This window comes from Lissotriton vulgaris, chromosome 2_2, assembly GCF_964263255.1.
Source record: "Lissotriton vulgaris chromosome 2_2, aLisVul1.2, whole genome shotgun sequence".
NCBI classification, from domain to species: domain Eukaryota; kingdom Metazoa; phylum Chordata; class Amphibia; order Caudata; family Salamandridae; genus Lissotriton; species Lissotriton vulgaris.
In genome coordinates, this window is record NC_141688.1 from 281,690,597 (window position 1) to 281,704,923 (window position 14,327).

Here is a 14,327-nt window from a genome sequence, read left to right on the forward strand (position 1 = left end):
ACAATGCGATATGCCTCTCTCATCTTGACCCCGGGGGTTTCCTCAGCAACTTGTTTCTGGGTGAAGATCCGCCCAGTGAGCAATCTCAGGTCCTTCAACGAGTGGCTGGTGTATAACCACTTCAAGATGGAGGGCATTCACCTCCTCAGGGACATTCTGCTTCCGGACGACTGGCTGGCATGCCTAGATCTCCTGGTTGCCTACCTGACAGTCCCCATCTTTGCACCTCACCGCAGGTACCTCCAGTTTGAATGGAGAGGGCAAATATTCAACTTCCGGACTCTCCCATTTGGCCTATCATTGGCACCGTGGTGCTTCACGAAGCTACTCAAGTCAGTAGTGGTGCACCTTTGGACTCTGGTCATCAGATTGATCATCTATCTGGACGATATCCTGCTGATGGATCAGTCACTGAGTCAACTGTTGGCCCATCTGAACACCATCATACACCACCTTCAAGACTTGGGATTTGTCAAACCAACAAAAGTCGAATTTGACGCCTCAACAAACCATGACCTTTCTGGGCTTCAGTATAGACTCCATGGTAGCGACCCTGAGCTTACCAGGACAGAAGATCAACAATATCAAAAAAGAATTGAGGAAGGTCCTTCGGAAGGACAGGATATCTCTGCGCCAGATTGCCAGGATTGTTGGCTTATTATTGTCCTCAATAAAAGCTATCTTCCTGGGCCCACTGCACTACTATGATCTCCAGAGACTGAAGGCCGCCCACCTTTGCAGGGGCCTTGCCTATTCAGTGCTTGTGACTCTGACATCGGAAGCCAAGACAGACATGCAGTGATGGATAGACCACATGGAGGCATGGCACGGGAGAGCAATATTTGGATCCCATCCAAATCTGGTGATAGAGTCACACGACAGCCATCTGGGCTAGCGAGGCAGGTGCGGCTCGATCTCCCAAAAAAAGTGGACAGAAGAGGACCTCTCTCTGCACATCAACTGCCTGGAACTTCTGTCGGGCTTGTTTGCTATTCGAGCACTTACAAGAGACAGGATCTCCTGCTGTGTTCTATTGAGGATGGACACCACCACAGCAGTGTAGTATGTCAACCAGTTGGGGGGACCCTCTCTCGAGCACTGGTGGAACAGGCCAAATACTTCTGGCGCTATTGCCTCCAACGACAGATATTGCGGATGGTGAATATCTCCCAGGGACGATGAACTCGGTGGCAGACTGGAACTCCAGATTCCTCAGGGATGCCAGCGATAGGAGGCTCTGTCCGAGAGTATTTCAAGTTCTCATGTCACTTTGGGGTTCTTGCCAGATAGACCTCTTTGTATCCAGATGGAACTTTCAGCTCCTCTATGTCAGCTGGAGACCGGATCCGGGGGAGCAGGCAATGGACACCTTCCTACAAGACTGCTCAGAAAATCAGGCCTATGCGTTTACCCTATCCTGTTTATCGAGTGAGTGGCGGCCCAAATCAGGTGTCAACTGGCCTCCTTAGTTGTCCACACCCCAATCTGGCAATCACAAGCGTGGTTCCCTTCCCTTCTAGAACTTGCATGCACCTCACCTTTATGGCTCTCAACCTTTGCCGAGATCTTGACAGACCCCTTGGGCCAGCCCCATCCCCTGGTCCTGCAGGGTCATCTTCACCTCATGGCATGGTGGATTTCAGGCGATGCTGACAAGACCTCAGGCTTTTGCAAGGAGCTGAATTCCTCATCTAGCAGACGTGGGCCCTAGGAACTACCAAGAGGTATAAATCGGCTTCGTTGGTGTGTGGAGAAACAATTGGATCCCGTGGGCACCAGTGTTACCGATGTTGTGAACTTCCTGGCAGAACAGTTTCACAAAGGCATGGCATATAGTACCATCAATTTCTTCAGGTCGGCTATCTTGAAGGGCCACACTGGTGGTAAGTAAGCTTGAACATGCTCTCCTCGGGTCCTGACATAGAATGAAAAATGTCCTAGTTAACATGAAGGAAAGTTTCAATTCTATTAAGGATGCGGAGGCGAGGATTATCCACCCCTGGCATGCATGTCCATGCTTCCCAGCCTGGGATATAAAAAAGAGTGTTTAACTCTACACTCTAACTCCCAAAAGACCGATGTCATTATCTTTGGGGAGTTAGAACCCAGATGGAACCATCTCTAGTGGCCAACAGAGATGGGTGAGGCACCTAAACCTGTGTCAAGGGCAAAACATGTAGGTGTGTGGATTGACAACAAGTTAGCATTATCTCATCAGAGCAATGCTATTGTCACCACCTCCCATTTCATGATTAAAAAACTCATGCCTTATATTCCTACCGATTCTAGAAAGCAGGTGGCTACCGAACTGGTGCAGACCAAATTGGACTACTGTAATAGTCTTTAATTTGGCATGTGTAAGCATTTTCTCAAAAAACTTCAATCTATCCAAAACACGGCTGCTCGATTGTTGAGCAATATCCCCAAATATGATTCTATTACCAAGGAAATTTGCCTACTTCATTGGCACCCAGTGGCCAAACGAGTTGAGTTTAAGACCCTATGTTTAGCGTTCAAGGCTTTGAACGACACAGGACCTTTGTCGCTCAAAAAGCTATTTGTTTGGTATCATCCGGCCAGACAGCTGAAGTCCTCAGGGACCAAAATCATGAATGTACCTAGAATATGCACTTCGGGTTGGGGTGGTCGGAGTCTCTCTTATGGCACTGCAAAGCTGTGGAGCACACTTCCAGCCGAGTTGAGAAGAGTAGTTTCTTTCTTACAATTTTCAGAAGAAAGTTGAAAACCTGGCTTTTCCAGAACTGAGTAACCAGGAGGATTTACAGCAATCAACAGCACCAAGACACTCCTGAGTATTCGTGCGCTTAACAAATGTCATAAAAAAAAACACTAGGCTGCTTCCTAATGAACTGGAGACTGTTGTACAGAGAAATATTCTGGATCTTACTTAACTACAATGTAATACCTGGGGCGCTAGAGGGCGCACTGCGAGATGGCTGCCTGCTAGGACAGCTCCGCCGATCATGCGAAAGAATCGGTATTAATGGAGCGCTTGCAGTTTGGTATTTTGTTAACTTTTGGCTGATATGAACGTTGGAAGTGGTGGTGCCTAGCTGGAGAGCAGTTGGGAACAGGAGCGTGATGCAGACAACGGTGTAATTGCCTCTTGTTCTGAACGGCCCTGATATCATGGATGTCCACAACATGACGGCCTCCAGGAAACGGATCTCCGCCACACTGTCTGGCAGATCGCCAGTGAGCCGCGACTGGAAGCGCCTGGTTGGAGGCATCATATCTGCTGCTGGGCTGTGCTGGCGGTCCACCTCAACCCCGACTAGCACCTGAACGACGGTGTCACCCCATGTGCACCGTTAATGAGGAGGACTGACTGGCGATAATCTTTCAGGTGCCAGGACGAGCGGAGGCACTGTTGCGGTAAGCGGAGGAGGGCGGGAGCACCGGGCTCGGAGTGAAGCGATCTGACATAGCGGACTGCCGCTTTCACCAACACGGCAGGGGGGCAATAGCGGTGCAGCAGCGCAGCCGAGGGGATAGTCAGAGCTCCAGCGCATATCCCCCATACACAAAATGGTGGCACCCGGCATTAGGAAGAGTTGTGGATGACAAGCTGAGGCACTACTGTGGAGCACAATGAGCGCTCTGACACATCCATGCTACATCTTCATTCATTTAACTACAAAAGGCAGGAATATTAGAAATACAATAGCGCAATGTCACCTTAAAGCGCCATTTTCTTGACATCACCCAAGCACAAAATGGAGGCGACAGCTGGGGCAGAGTCCTCATGATAGCTGATAACTACGCTGTATCCGCTTAAGTGAACTACGTCTGTTGCCACCTGTGATGCTATATCCACGCAGCTGTTCACCCCTGGGGCAAATGGACGAGGGGGGACTATTCCAGTGCAGGACGTAGACGTGGAAGGCGGTTTTGCACCCCCCTGTCCCTAACAACGCTATGCCGCCGTTTTAGGATATCGCTGGGTTGATCTCTGGAGACCCCTAAATTCCTTAACTATTTCAGCGTATCTCACTGTGCCTCTCTCTCTGCCATTATCACATGTGCAATTGAGCAGCCCTCATCATAACGTGGAGCCTCAAGGGGTTGATTCAGGCCCCCTGCTATACAGCTATTGTTTGAAAGGTACACTATAAGTTGGCGACTGTCCTATATTAGACTGCAGCAAACAGCAACAACATGGGCAAACCGGATAAACAGCAGCCCAAACTCACAATTGAATCGAAAAAAAGCACACAAAAGGTGCGGCATCTCACTCGGATACTGAGTTGTAGGCAGACTCTCCAGCTGGTGGAGCGATGGAAGCTGTCCTTAAATCGATTCAGTCAAGCTTTCAGGACATCAATGGGAAGTTGGACCACCTCACCCAGCGAGTGGACAGTATGGCTGCAAAATTGGATAAACAAGGAGAGCGACTGGACAACGTGGAAACCCGCATTGCGGCAGTAGAGTATGAGGCACATGCCACAACCAGCAAATGCACTGGCATGGAAAAGGTGCTAGATGTTATAAAAAGTAAGCTGAGGACTTAGAAACCAGATCGTGCCAGAATAATATCTGAATCGCAGGCGACGTATGTGGAGGAGATGCTCAGGTCCGTCTTTGGGGAAGAATACTTCTCAGCAGTCCTCATTGTGGAATGTGCACATCGGTCCCTTGCACCGCGTCCGCCTCCAGGGGCAGCCCCTCGTCCCATTATCGCTCGAATATTAAACTATAGGGACAGAGATACTGCACTAAGGCTGGCCAGGGAGAAGCAGCAGGTAACATATCAGGGTAATGAGCTGGAATTCTACCCTGATTTTACTATCGCGGTCCAACAGGCTCGCAGAGAATTTGCCCAGGCCAAATCAAAACTGCGTGAGCTCAACGTGGAATATGCAATGCTTTATCCCGCTAGGCTGAAGGTAACGTGGGAAGGACGATCGACAATCCTACAGACCTCGAAAGCCGGTCAGGACTTCATCAAGCAGTTAACCTCAAAACGCAGGGACCATAAGCGCGTTGAGCAGCCCCAGGAATCTGAATAGGATATCAACATAGTACATGGTTTGAATGGACAGAGAGGACCCGGCAGGATTAGCCAACACTTTATGGCAATGAAACTGAAAAGTGAAAACTATGCATCGCAATTTGGATCTGTGCTGCACTGCCATCCCACTGGTCCTGTAGAGGGGTGGAAACAGCAGTGTTCCAGAGCTCTTGCAGCACGCTGGTACCTTAGCGCTGGGTAGCAGAGGGAACCAGCGCACCCCGGCAGGACAGCGACCTGGGGATTGATCCTATGTCCCTGTATTTGTTTTGACTGCAGAACCTCCTGAGTGGCATCATGGCAGTGAGGGATTCCTTCCACATCCACTCTTGCGGTAGGCTTAGGTCCATGCGACCATAACTGTTTTCAAATGCCTGCCTACCACGGCTTAATGGACCAACCATATCGTAACGCCAGTATGGTGCTGTCCTTCCTTCCCAGTGGTCCATCATATGCTGTTGAAGGGGAGCCTTCCCTGACTCTAACTCATGGGTCTCATTGCTCCGGTGTTTCTTCCATCTATGGAGAGAAACACAAGATATCAGGTGAAATGTGAGGTGGTGATGTCCCTGCATGACTGGAGACCTGGGGTTGAAATTATTGTTGACTGTGACTCTGACCCACTTTGAGGTATAGGTCGTACTCCCGTTATGCCAAGTATATGTTTTTGCGAACTGACTTGATTCAGGATGGTTTGGGACTCAATTCACGATTGAAAGGGAGCGACAACTGAAGGGGCTAACCTTGGTATGAGTTGCGGGCTTATTGCCAGAGACGTAGAGTGGCTGCCTGTGGGTATTGAGCAGCCCTGTCTTAAGTTGTTGGACCATATGGGACCTAACTGACGTAATTGTAGCAGTAAGCATATGGAGAGGGCCGTCTGCGGTCATAATATGTGCTTTTCCGCATTTTGTTTGAACTATAGCCAAGTCTTTTCATTTACGTTTGATTAAAATTGTACTGCATTCATATTGTCAACCTGACCACATCCACTACTGTGGATGGTGTTGTGTGCCCATTGCGGACCTTCATGCGGGGGTTCCCCAGATTGTTCATGGTTTGTTTGGGGTTTTATGAGGATATTTGTCTTTGGCATGCTAAAGTGGGTGGTGGGTGGGAGGGTGAGGGTAGGAAATTGTTCTGCAGACCGAAGTGCTTGAGATGCAACGCCGCACTCCATGATACATGTGCTATACAATACATGACAGATGCTACTCACAACCTGCTATTTTTCAATATGGTGGTGAAGTTCTTGACTACTATGTTGTGCTGGGATATGTTACTTCAGTGGTGCCATGGTTCACAATAAATTGAGACCTGCGTCTCTAAATTTCATCACCTGGAATGTATGGGGACTTAATAATCCTAAAAACATTTGACATGTTTCCTTATTTTGATCCCCTGCATATTGATATTGCACTGCTCCAGGAAACACACATTGCCCCACGTTCTGGTTGCAAATTGGGTCACAAATGGGCTGAAGCTGTTCACAGTTCAACGTATTCCTCATATTCCAGGGGGGTTACCATTTTGATCAAAAAGGGTACGAATTTCTCTGTTGACTCTAAAATTGCAGACCCACTGGGCAGGTACATCATTGTTGTAGGCATACTTCGCGGGCAGAGGATTGTACTTATAAACACATACGGTCTGAACGTGGATGCCCCCAATTTTTATCATGAGGTATGGCAGAAACTACATAATGTGGCAGATAGAACATTGCTATGGGAAGGGGACTTTAATTTAGTATTGAGTGAAAGTCTCGACAGATCGGGCTCTACTACAGAACCGCACCGGAAAGCTATGTCCAAAATGATTGACCTTATGTCTGAACTGCAGTTGCATGACATTTGGCAGACTCCACATCCAACATGTAGGGAACCAACACACACATCTGTGGCGCATAATAGCTGATCCCGAATTGATTATTGGTTAGGTACAAAAGAATCCCTTCTCTGGACTAACACTATCAAACACCTCCCACGGACAATGTCAGATCATTACCCCGTACTTCTGTCTGTTACGATACCGTATAACACACCACCTGGTGTAGCTGGTGTTTCAATGCGAAAGCATTATCTGACTCAGTATATATAGACACGATTACCACGGCCATTTCGGACTTCTTCGGCGAGTGCGGCAGACCTGGGAGTATGTTGGCATCTAAAATCTGTGAAGGCAGTGCCCCACAAACTGTCTTGTAGGTTCGAGGCGAAACCGGGGAAATGCAGACCACCACACAAGGTATATTGCAAGAATTCATGAAAACATATGGTGCATTATATGAATCATGTAACACTGCGCCCTCAGTAGAGATTATGAAGTATCTAGAGGATGTGGCCATCGCCTGGCTCTCGGATACACGAAGGGAGTATCTCTCCTTATCAATCACGGTAGCAGAAGTTACAGAAATTATTAAATAACTTCCTAATGGGAAGGCTCTAGGCCCGGACGGGTTCACTTGTGAGTTTTACAAGACCTTTGCAGATTTACTGGCACCTCACCTGGTTGCTATGTACGGTGATGCATTCGACAAAGCGATTCTCCCTCCATCCTTAAGTGAAGCTGTATTGGTCACCCTCCTAAAACCTGCGAAGAACCACGAATACTGTGAATCCTATAGGCCACTGTCGCTCATAAATGTGGACTCTAAAATACAGGCCAAACTGCTGGCAGTAAGACTGCAGCCCCTTATGACCAACCTGGTCCTACCGGACCAGTCGGAATTCATACCGACTAGGTCAACAGCACACAATACCCGGACATTGTTTTCACTGTCTCACTATCTACTTATGTTGGTTGCGGCCAAGGCCTTCGATTCAATAGAATGGCCCTATCTCATGACAGTACTTAAAAGGATGGGTTTCCCCCTGTATTTCTACAATGGGTTCAGTTGCTATACACCAAGCCCGTGGCCCGTAGCCCCATTAATAATTATATCTCGGACTGTATAACCATATCACGTGGGACAAGGCAAGGATGTCCATTATCCCCATTGTTATTTGCGCTGGCGCTCGAACCTTTAGCTTGCAAGATCAGACAGGGTCATCACTATTCTGCTTTGCAATTCCCACACCGACCTTTACATATCTCCATGTACGCAGATGATATGTTATTATACGTGCATGACCCGGAAATTCATTTAGCCCCCCTGTTAAGGGAATATATCAAATTCGGGAGACATTCTGGTCTCCAAATTAATTGGGACAAATCTATTGTTATACCCCTTACAGATTCCACGCACCCGCACACCACATAATTTCCTCTGGAGTGGCAATCCGATCCAGTGAGGTACTTAGGAGTATGGTACCATCGGGACCCAGAAATGGTCATCCGTACAAACTATGGTCGAGCAATAAGTACTATAACTAATAAAATTGATCGCTGGATCCAATTACCCCTATCCTTGGCCGACAGGTTAGCTATAGTAAAAATGGTGGTTCTGCCGAAATTCCTATATCTTTTTAACAACATCCCCATTACGCCACCATCAGAAGTCTTCTGTCAACTATCATCATTACTGACCAAACTTATCTGGGCAGGCGAGCAAGCCAGAAATGAATTACGAGCTCTAACCCTGCCATATTCCCGAGGTGGCTTTAAGGTCCCTGACTTCCTTTTCTATTATTTATGTGCACAAACGCAGTGCGCACACCACTTGTATCATCCAACCCCCTACCTCACGCATGTTCAAGTTCAAGTTCAGGAATTTGTATAGCGCACTACTAACCCAGAGGGTCTTAAGGCGCTAGAGGGAGGGTGGGTGCATTACTTATCGAATAGCCAGGTTTTTAGTTGCTTTCTGAAGGAGAGGTGATTCTGTGTAAGACGGAGGTGAGTGGGGAGAGAATTCCAGGATTTGGCCGCTAAGTAGGAGAAGGATCTTCCTCCCATGGTGGATCTTTGGATGCGCAGAATTGCGGCCAGGGCTTGATTGGGTGATCGTAGTTGGCGGGTGGGTGTGTAGAAGGACAGTCGTGTGTTGAGGCATTCGGGTCCTAGGTCGTAGAGGGCCTTGTGTGCGTGGGTGAGGAGACGGAACGTTATTCTCTTGTTGACAGGGAGCCAGTGGAGATCCTTCAGGTGACCCGAAATGTGAGCGTGACGGGGAATGTCCAGTATAAGTCTGGCTGAGGCGTTTTGGATTAGTTGTAGTTTTTTCTGTAGTTTGGCTGTGGTCCCGGCGTAGAGGGTATTTCCATAATCTAGTCGGCTGGTGACCAGTGCGTGGGTGACTGTCTTTCTTGTTTCGGTGGGGATCCAGCGGAAGATTTTTTTGAGCATGCGTAGGATGTTGAAGCATGAAGATGAGACGGCATTGACTTGTCTGGCCATCGAGAGGGAGGAGTCTAGGATGAAGCCCAGGTTTCGTGTATGATCTGTAGATATAGGTGCTGTACCCAGGGCCGGTGGCCACCATGAGTCTTCCCAGGCAGAGGGGGATGATCCTAAGATGAGGACTTCCGTTTTGTCTGAGTTAAGTTTTAAACGGCTGTTCTTCATCCATTCGGCTACTTCTTTCATTCCTTCGTGTAGATTGGTTTTGGCGGTGTTAGGGTCTTTGGTGAGCGAGAGGATCAGCTGGGTGTCGTCTGCGTAGGAGATGATGTTGAGGTTGTGTTGGCACGCGATGGATACGAGGGGACTCATATACGTTGAAGAGGGTGGGGCTGAGTGAAGATCCTTGTGGTACACCACAGATGACTTCGGTGACCCCTGATTTGAATGGGGGAAGGTGGACTCTCTGGGTTCTTCTAGCGAGGAACGAGATGATCCAATCCAAAGCTTTTCCTTGTATTCCCACGTTGTTGAGGCGTTGTATGAGAGTGCTATGACATACTGTGTCGAAGGCGGCGGAGAGGTCAAGTAGGATGAGGGCAACTGTTTCTCTGTTGTCCAGTAGTGTTCGGATGTCGTCTGTAGCTGCGATGAGGGCGGTTTCGGTGCTGTGTTTGGCTCGGAAGCCGGACTGTGAAGCGTCGAGGGAATTGTTGGATTCCAGGAAGGCGGCGAGCTGACTATTAACGGCTTTCTCAATGACTTTGGCAGGGAATGGGAGGAGTGAGATGGGGCGGTAGTTCTTAAGTTCAGAGGGGTCAGCTGTGGGTTTCTTCAGAAGGGAGCTGAGTTCGGCATGTTTCCAGCTTTCCGGGAAGGTAGCGAAGTTGAAGGAGCAGTTGATGACATCGCGGAGATGGGGTGCGATGATGGAGTCTGCTTTTTTGAAGATGTGGTGGGGACATGGGTCGGTTGGCGATCCTGAGTGAATGGAGTTCATCAGGTGGATGGTGTCTTCAGTGGTGATTGGGTTCCAGGCGGAAAGGTTGTGAGAGTGCTGTTTAGGTTCGGAGGTGGGTGGAGTGGGCTGTTCATCGGACTGGTTTTCAAAGCTGTTATGTATGTCAGCGATTTTGTTGTGGAAGAAAGAGGATAAAGAGTCGCAGAGGTCTTGGGAGGGAGTGATGTCGTTGGTGCCGGCGGTGGGGTTGGTGAATTCTTTGACGATGTTGAATAGTTCCTTGCTGTTATGGGCGTTGTTGTCGAGTCGATCTTTGAATGCTGATTTCTTGGTGGATCGGATCAATTGGTGGTGTTTGCGGGTGGCATCCTTGAAGGTGGTCAGGTTGTCAGAGGTTGGGTTTTTTCTCCAGGTTTTCTCGAGGGTACGACATAACTTCTTGGATTTCTTAAGGTCATCGTTGAACCAGGGGGCCTTTTTGCTACCTTGTTTGATCTGATGATTTTTCAAGGGGGCTAATACGTCAGGGCTGTGGGTGATCCATTGTGTGAGTTTGGTGGCAGCTTGGTTTGGGTCCGATGATGTGGCAGGAGGGTTTTGGTTTAGTGATGTGAAGAGTTGGTCAGTGGTGATTTTGTTCCAGTTTCTTCGAGGAATAGGTTGAGGGGGGTTGTGGGTCGTGGTCTTTTTGTAGCTGAAGTGAACGCAGTTATGGTCTGTCCAATGGAGAGCTGTGGTGTGATCGAAGGAGATGTGTTTGCTGGAGGTGAAGATAGGGTCGAGCGTGTGTCCGGCAAGGTGGGTAGGGGTGTCAACAAGTTGTTTGAGTCCGAGATTGGCCAGGTTGTCCAGAAGGGTGGCGGTGTTGCTGTCGTTTTTCTTTTCCAGGTGGAAGTTGAGGTCTCCCAGTAAAATGTAGTTCTCGGAGGTGAGGGCATGTGGGCTGATGAAGTCGGTGATGTCTTCTTTGAATTGTGTGCGGGTTCCTGGTGGTCTATAGATGAGGGTGCCTCTAAGTGTGGTCTTGGGGTCGGTGTGGATCTGGAAATGAAGGTGTTCGGCGGTCGCAAGGTTATCGTCAGAGCTGGTCGTAATTCGGATGGTGTTCTTATGGACGATGGCGATGCCTCCTCCTGTTTGGTTGGTGCGGTCTTTTCGGATGATCTTGTAAGCGTCCGGGATGGCTATGGCGATGTCGGGCGCTGATGAAGCGTTCATCCAGGTTTCTGTAAGGAAGGCGACGTCCCGCGATGCAGTGTCGAGTAGGTCCCAGAGTTCAGTGGCGTGTCTGTGGACCGAGCGGGTGTTCAGCAGGATGCACTTCACGTGGTTGGAGTTGGGGCTGTGTTTGGAGGTAGTGAATTTGGTGTGGGTCCTGGTGCAGGCGAACTTGCAGGAGTGGCAGGCGAATGGACCATGGGTGTGTCCTGGGGCAGCTTCGCAGCATTGTGGTGTGCGTCCGGGGTTAAGGGCAAAGAGGGCAGTGGCGTCATACGTTATGTGGGTGGAGTGGGTTTTGCGGGAGCCAGGGGGTCTGGCGCTGGGCGCGGTCCAGGCGCGGACGAGCGCAGACGGGCTTACCTTTGGCGCACCTTCGGCGCGCATGGGGCGCTCTCGCAGCGCGTGAACGCTGCGCGCAAAAGCATCAGTGATATGTGGATAGTGGGAGGGGGAGGGGCGAGGGAGGATCAGCTGGGAGGCGGGGAGCGGGGCGGAGAGCCGGGCTGGGGGTCACAACAACAACAACAAAATGGCTGCAAGCCAAAAGGCGGCCGGGACGAGCTAGGGGTACAGGTACAGGTAATGGAGGTCACAACAACACCACTGATATCGGTACAATCAGGCGCGATTTTGCAAGCAGGCACAGGCAGCAATGTCAAATTATTAAATAATTAATCAGCAGTCTAGCGGCACAGCGGGGCAATGGAATCTAAGGCAGAGGCGGCAGCAATGTCCAATCAATCAGCAAACAATGCGCAGTCTTTCAATAAGTTGATGGCAGAGCAGCGTAATCAAAAACGAGTTCAGCAGAAGCAGCGCGAGTAGCGCTACGATACCAGGTTAAGGCTGAGGAGCAATGAGGGGAGCGACCTCCTTCGTTACCTGTCCCATTGACTGCAATAATAACCCACCACATACCCCATTACACGCCAAAGATATAAACACGGTGGACACGACCAACGCCGCATGGCGTTAAATAGGTAGATTGACCATAAATGACCATTGTATGCCTCTGTATTCAATTGCATCACCACCCAAGTTTATCTGTAACACAAGAAGAGGTGGGAATGGGACTGTTACGGCAAGTAGGGATTGACATGATGGGTGATCTTTATCACAATGGGATGTTTCAGCAACTAAAGGATTTGGATTATGTCAGTAACCAAACTTTGCTCTTCCATTTTACATATCACAGACTCCAAGGGGCGATCAAACAACACTACCCTACATACCCGGCGGAATGCCTGCATTTGCAAGCACTTCAACTGATCATAACCTCTTCTAGTAATAAACGACTAATATCGCGACTGTACACCACAATCCAAGAGGAAATAGCTGACATGCCACACAAGGCATGGACGAGGTGGAATGAGGCGCTCGACACTCCTCTCATGGAGGAGGAGTGGAAAGTAACTTGTTCTCTCACAGAAATGTTGACGCCTAACGGTAATTTAAGAATACTACATTACAAATATCTGCACCAAACTTACTACACACCGGCTAGGCTCCACAAATATGGTCTTCGTCCAGATGTGAGGTGTAAACGGTGTGGAATTGACACTGCAGACTTTCTGCATCTTGCATGGAGCTGTTTGCTAATACAGGACTATTGTGAAAAAGTTACACAAAAACTGAGTGACATGGTAGGAGTGTCGATTCTTTGCTCAAGCCGCACATGTATTCTGGGGCTATTATACAATGTTCGGGCTTCAAAACGCAAGTTCTGTATGATTGCCTTGCTTCTAGCTAAGCGTAGAGTCTCACTATGTTGGGATAGTAAAAAAACACAACTACAACTCGCCAATGGCTTCGTGACATGGCCTACTATCATGACACGCTCACCACTTACGAAGAGGAACTACCAGCAGGATCACGCCCACGAGACTACTGGACATATCTGGTTAAATATTTACAAAATAGCCCGCTGGATTGTCTGCACTAAGAATACACAGAATTACTGTTACTGGATGCGGGATGCGGTAGCATGGTAGTCTGTATGTTTGTTTATTTCGGACATGTCATGTAAAAAACTACAAATGTAATACCTGATATTATGACATCAAATGCAATGCTTTCCATTTATATGGCATCTGTTGCAATATGTAAATGTTTTTTGACTACAATACTTTGTTTGTAGAAGTTACTTAACTACTGTTGTGATTACTGTAGGTATGTTCTTATATACATTATAAAACTGTAACATGTTACCCATACCTGATTTTTTGGTGTATATTTGGGGAACTCTAACACTTTCTCCCCGTATCCTCTTAGGCTCAGAATCAAAGACGGAATGAAGGACAACGGCCTTAACTTCCGTCAGTAAAGATGAGGAAGGACTACGTTACATGATGTGATTTATAGACTGTTGGACTGTTATTGGATTGGACTATTGGTTACCATGGTTGCTCCCTATGGTTCATGGGAGTTGTAGTATTGTGAAGGTGTTGTTTTATTTTTACCTTTAAACAACTTGCTAGTAATAAAGAGTGAGGAAAGATATGCATAATCATCGCCTTCACATCCTTCATATTAACTAGTATACGCTCAATCAGCCAATAGAAAGAAGGTGACAAAATTACTCCTGTAGTTTGTGATTGGCATATCTCAAGCCTATGGCTGAAGTGCCGGGCTGAGTGGCAGAAGGAGGCTGAACCAAGACCCCTTAGAAAATATATACTACACAATATGCTCGCCGTGAATGGCGCAAACGCCTATACACTAAGGGGCCTATTAGGATGGCGCCCGTCCGCCACCCCCGAGGTGGAGGGACCGTCCACAGGGGCAGCGGCGGTCCCTCCGGTGCAATTAGGATGTGACCGCCACCCTGGCGGTCGC

The 14,327-nt window shown here is 48.5% G+C and overlaps 1 long non-coding RNA gene across 2 annotated transcripts in view; it reads left to right on the plus strand.

Moving 5' to 3' along the window:
* LOC147729310 (uncharacterized) overlaps window positions 1-13,921 on the plus strand; it is a 120,352-nt gene extending 106,431 nt beyond the window's left edge. For both annotated transcript variants that reach the window (XR_015309210.1, XR_015309211.1), the window contains one exon: window positions 13,764-13,921. This is a non-coding gene — a long non-coding RNA (uncharacterized LOC147729310). The remainder of the gene's footprint in view (window positions 1-13,763) is intronic.
* Window positions 13,922-14,327: the final 406 nt, after the last annotated feature.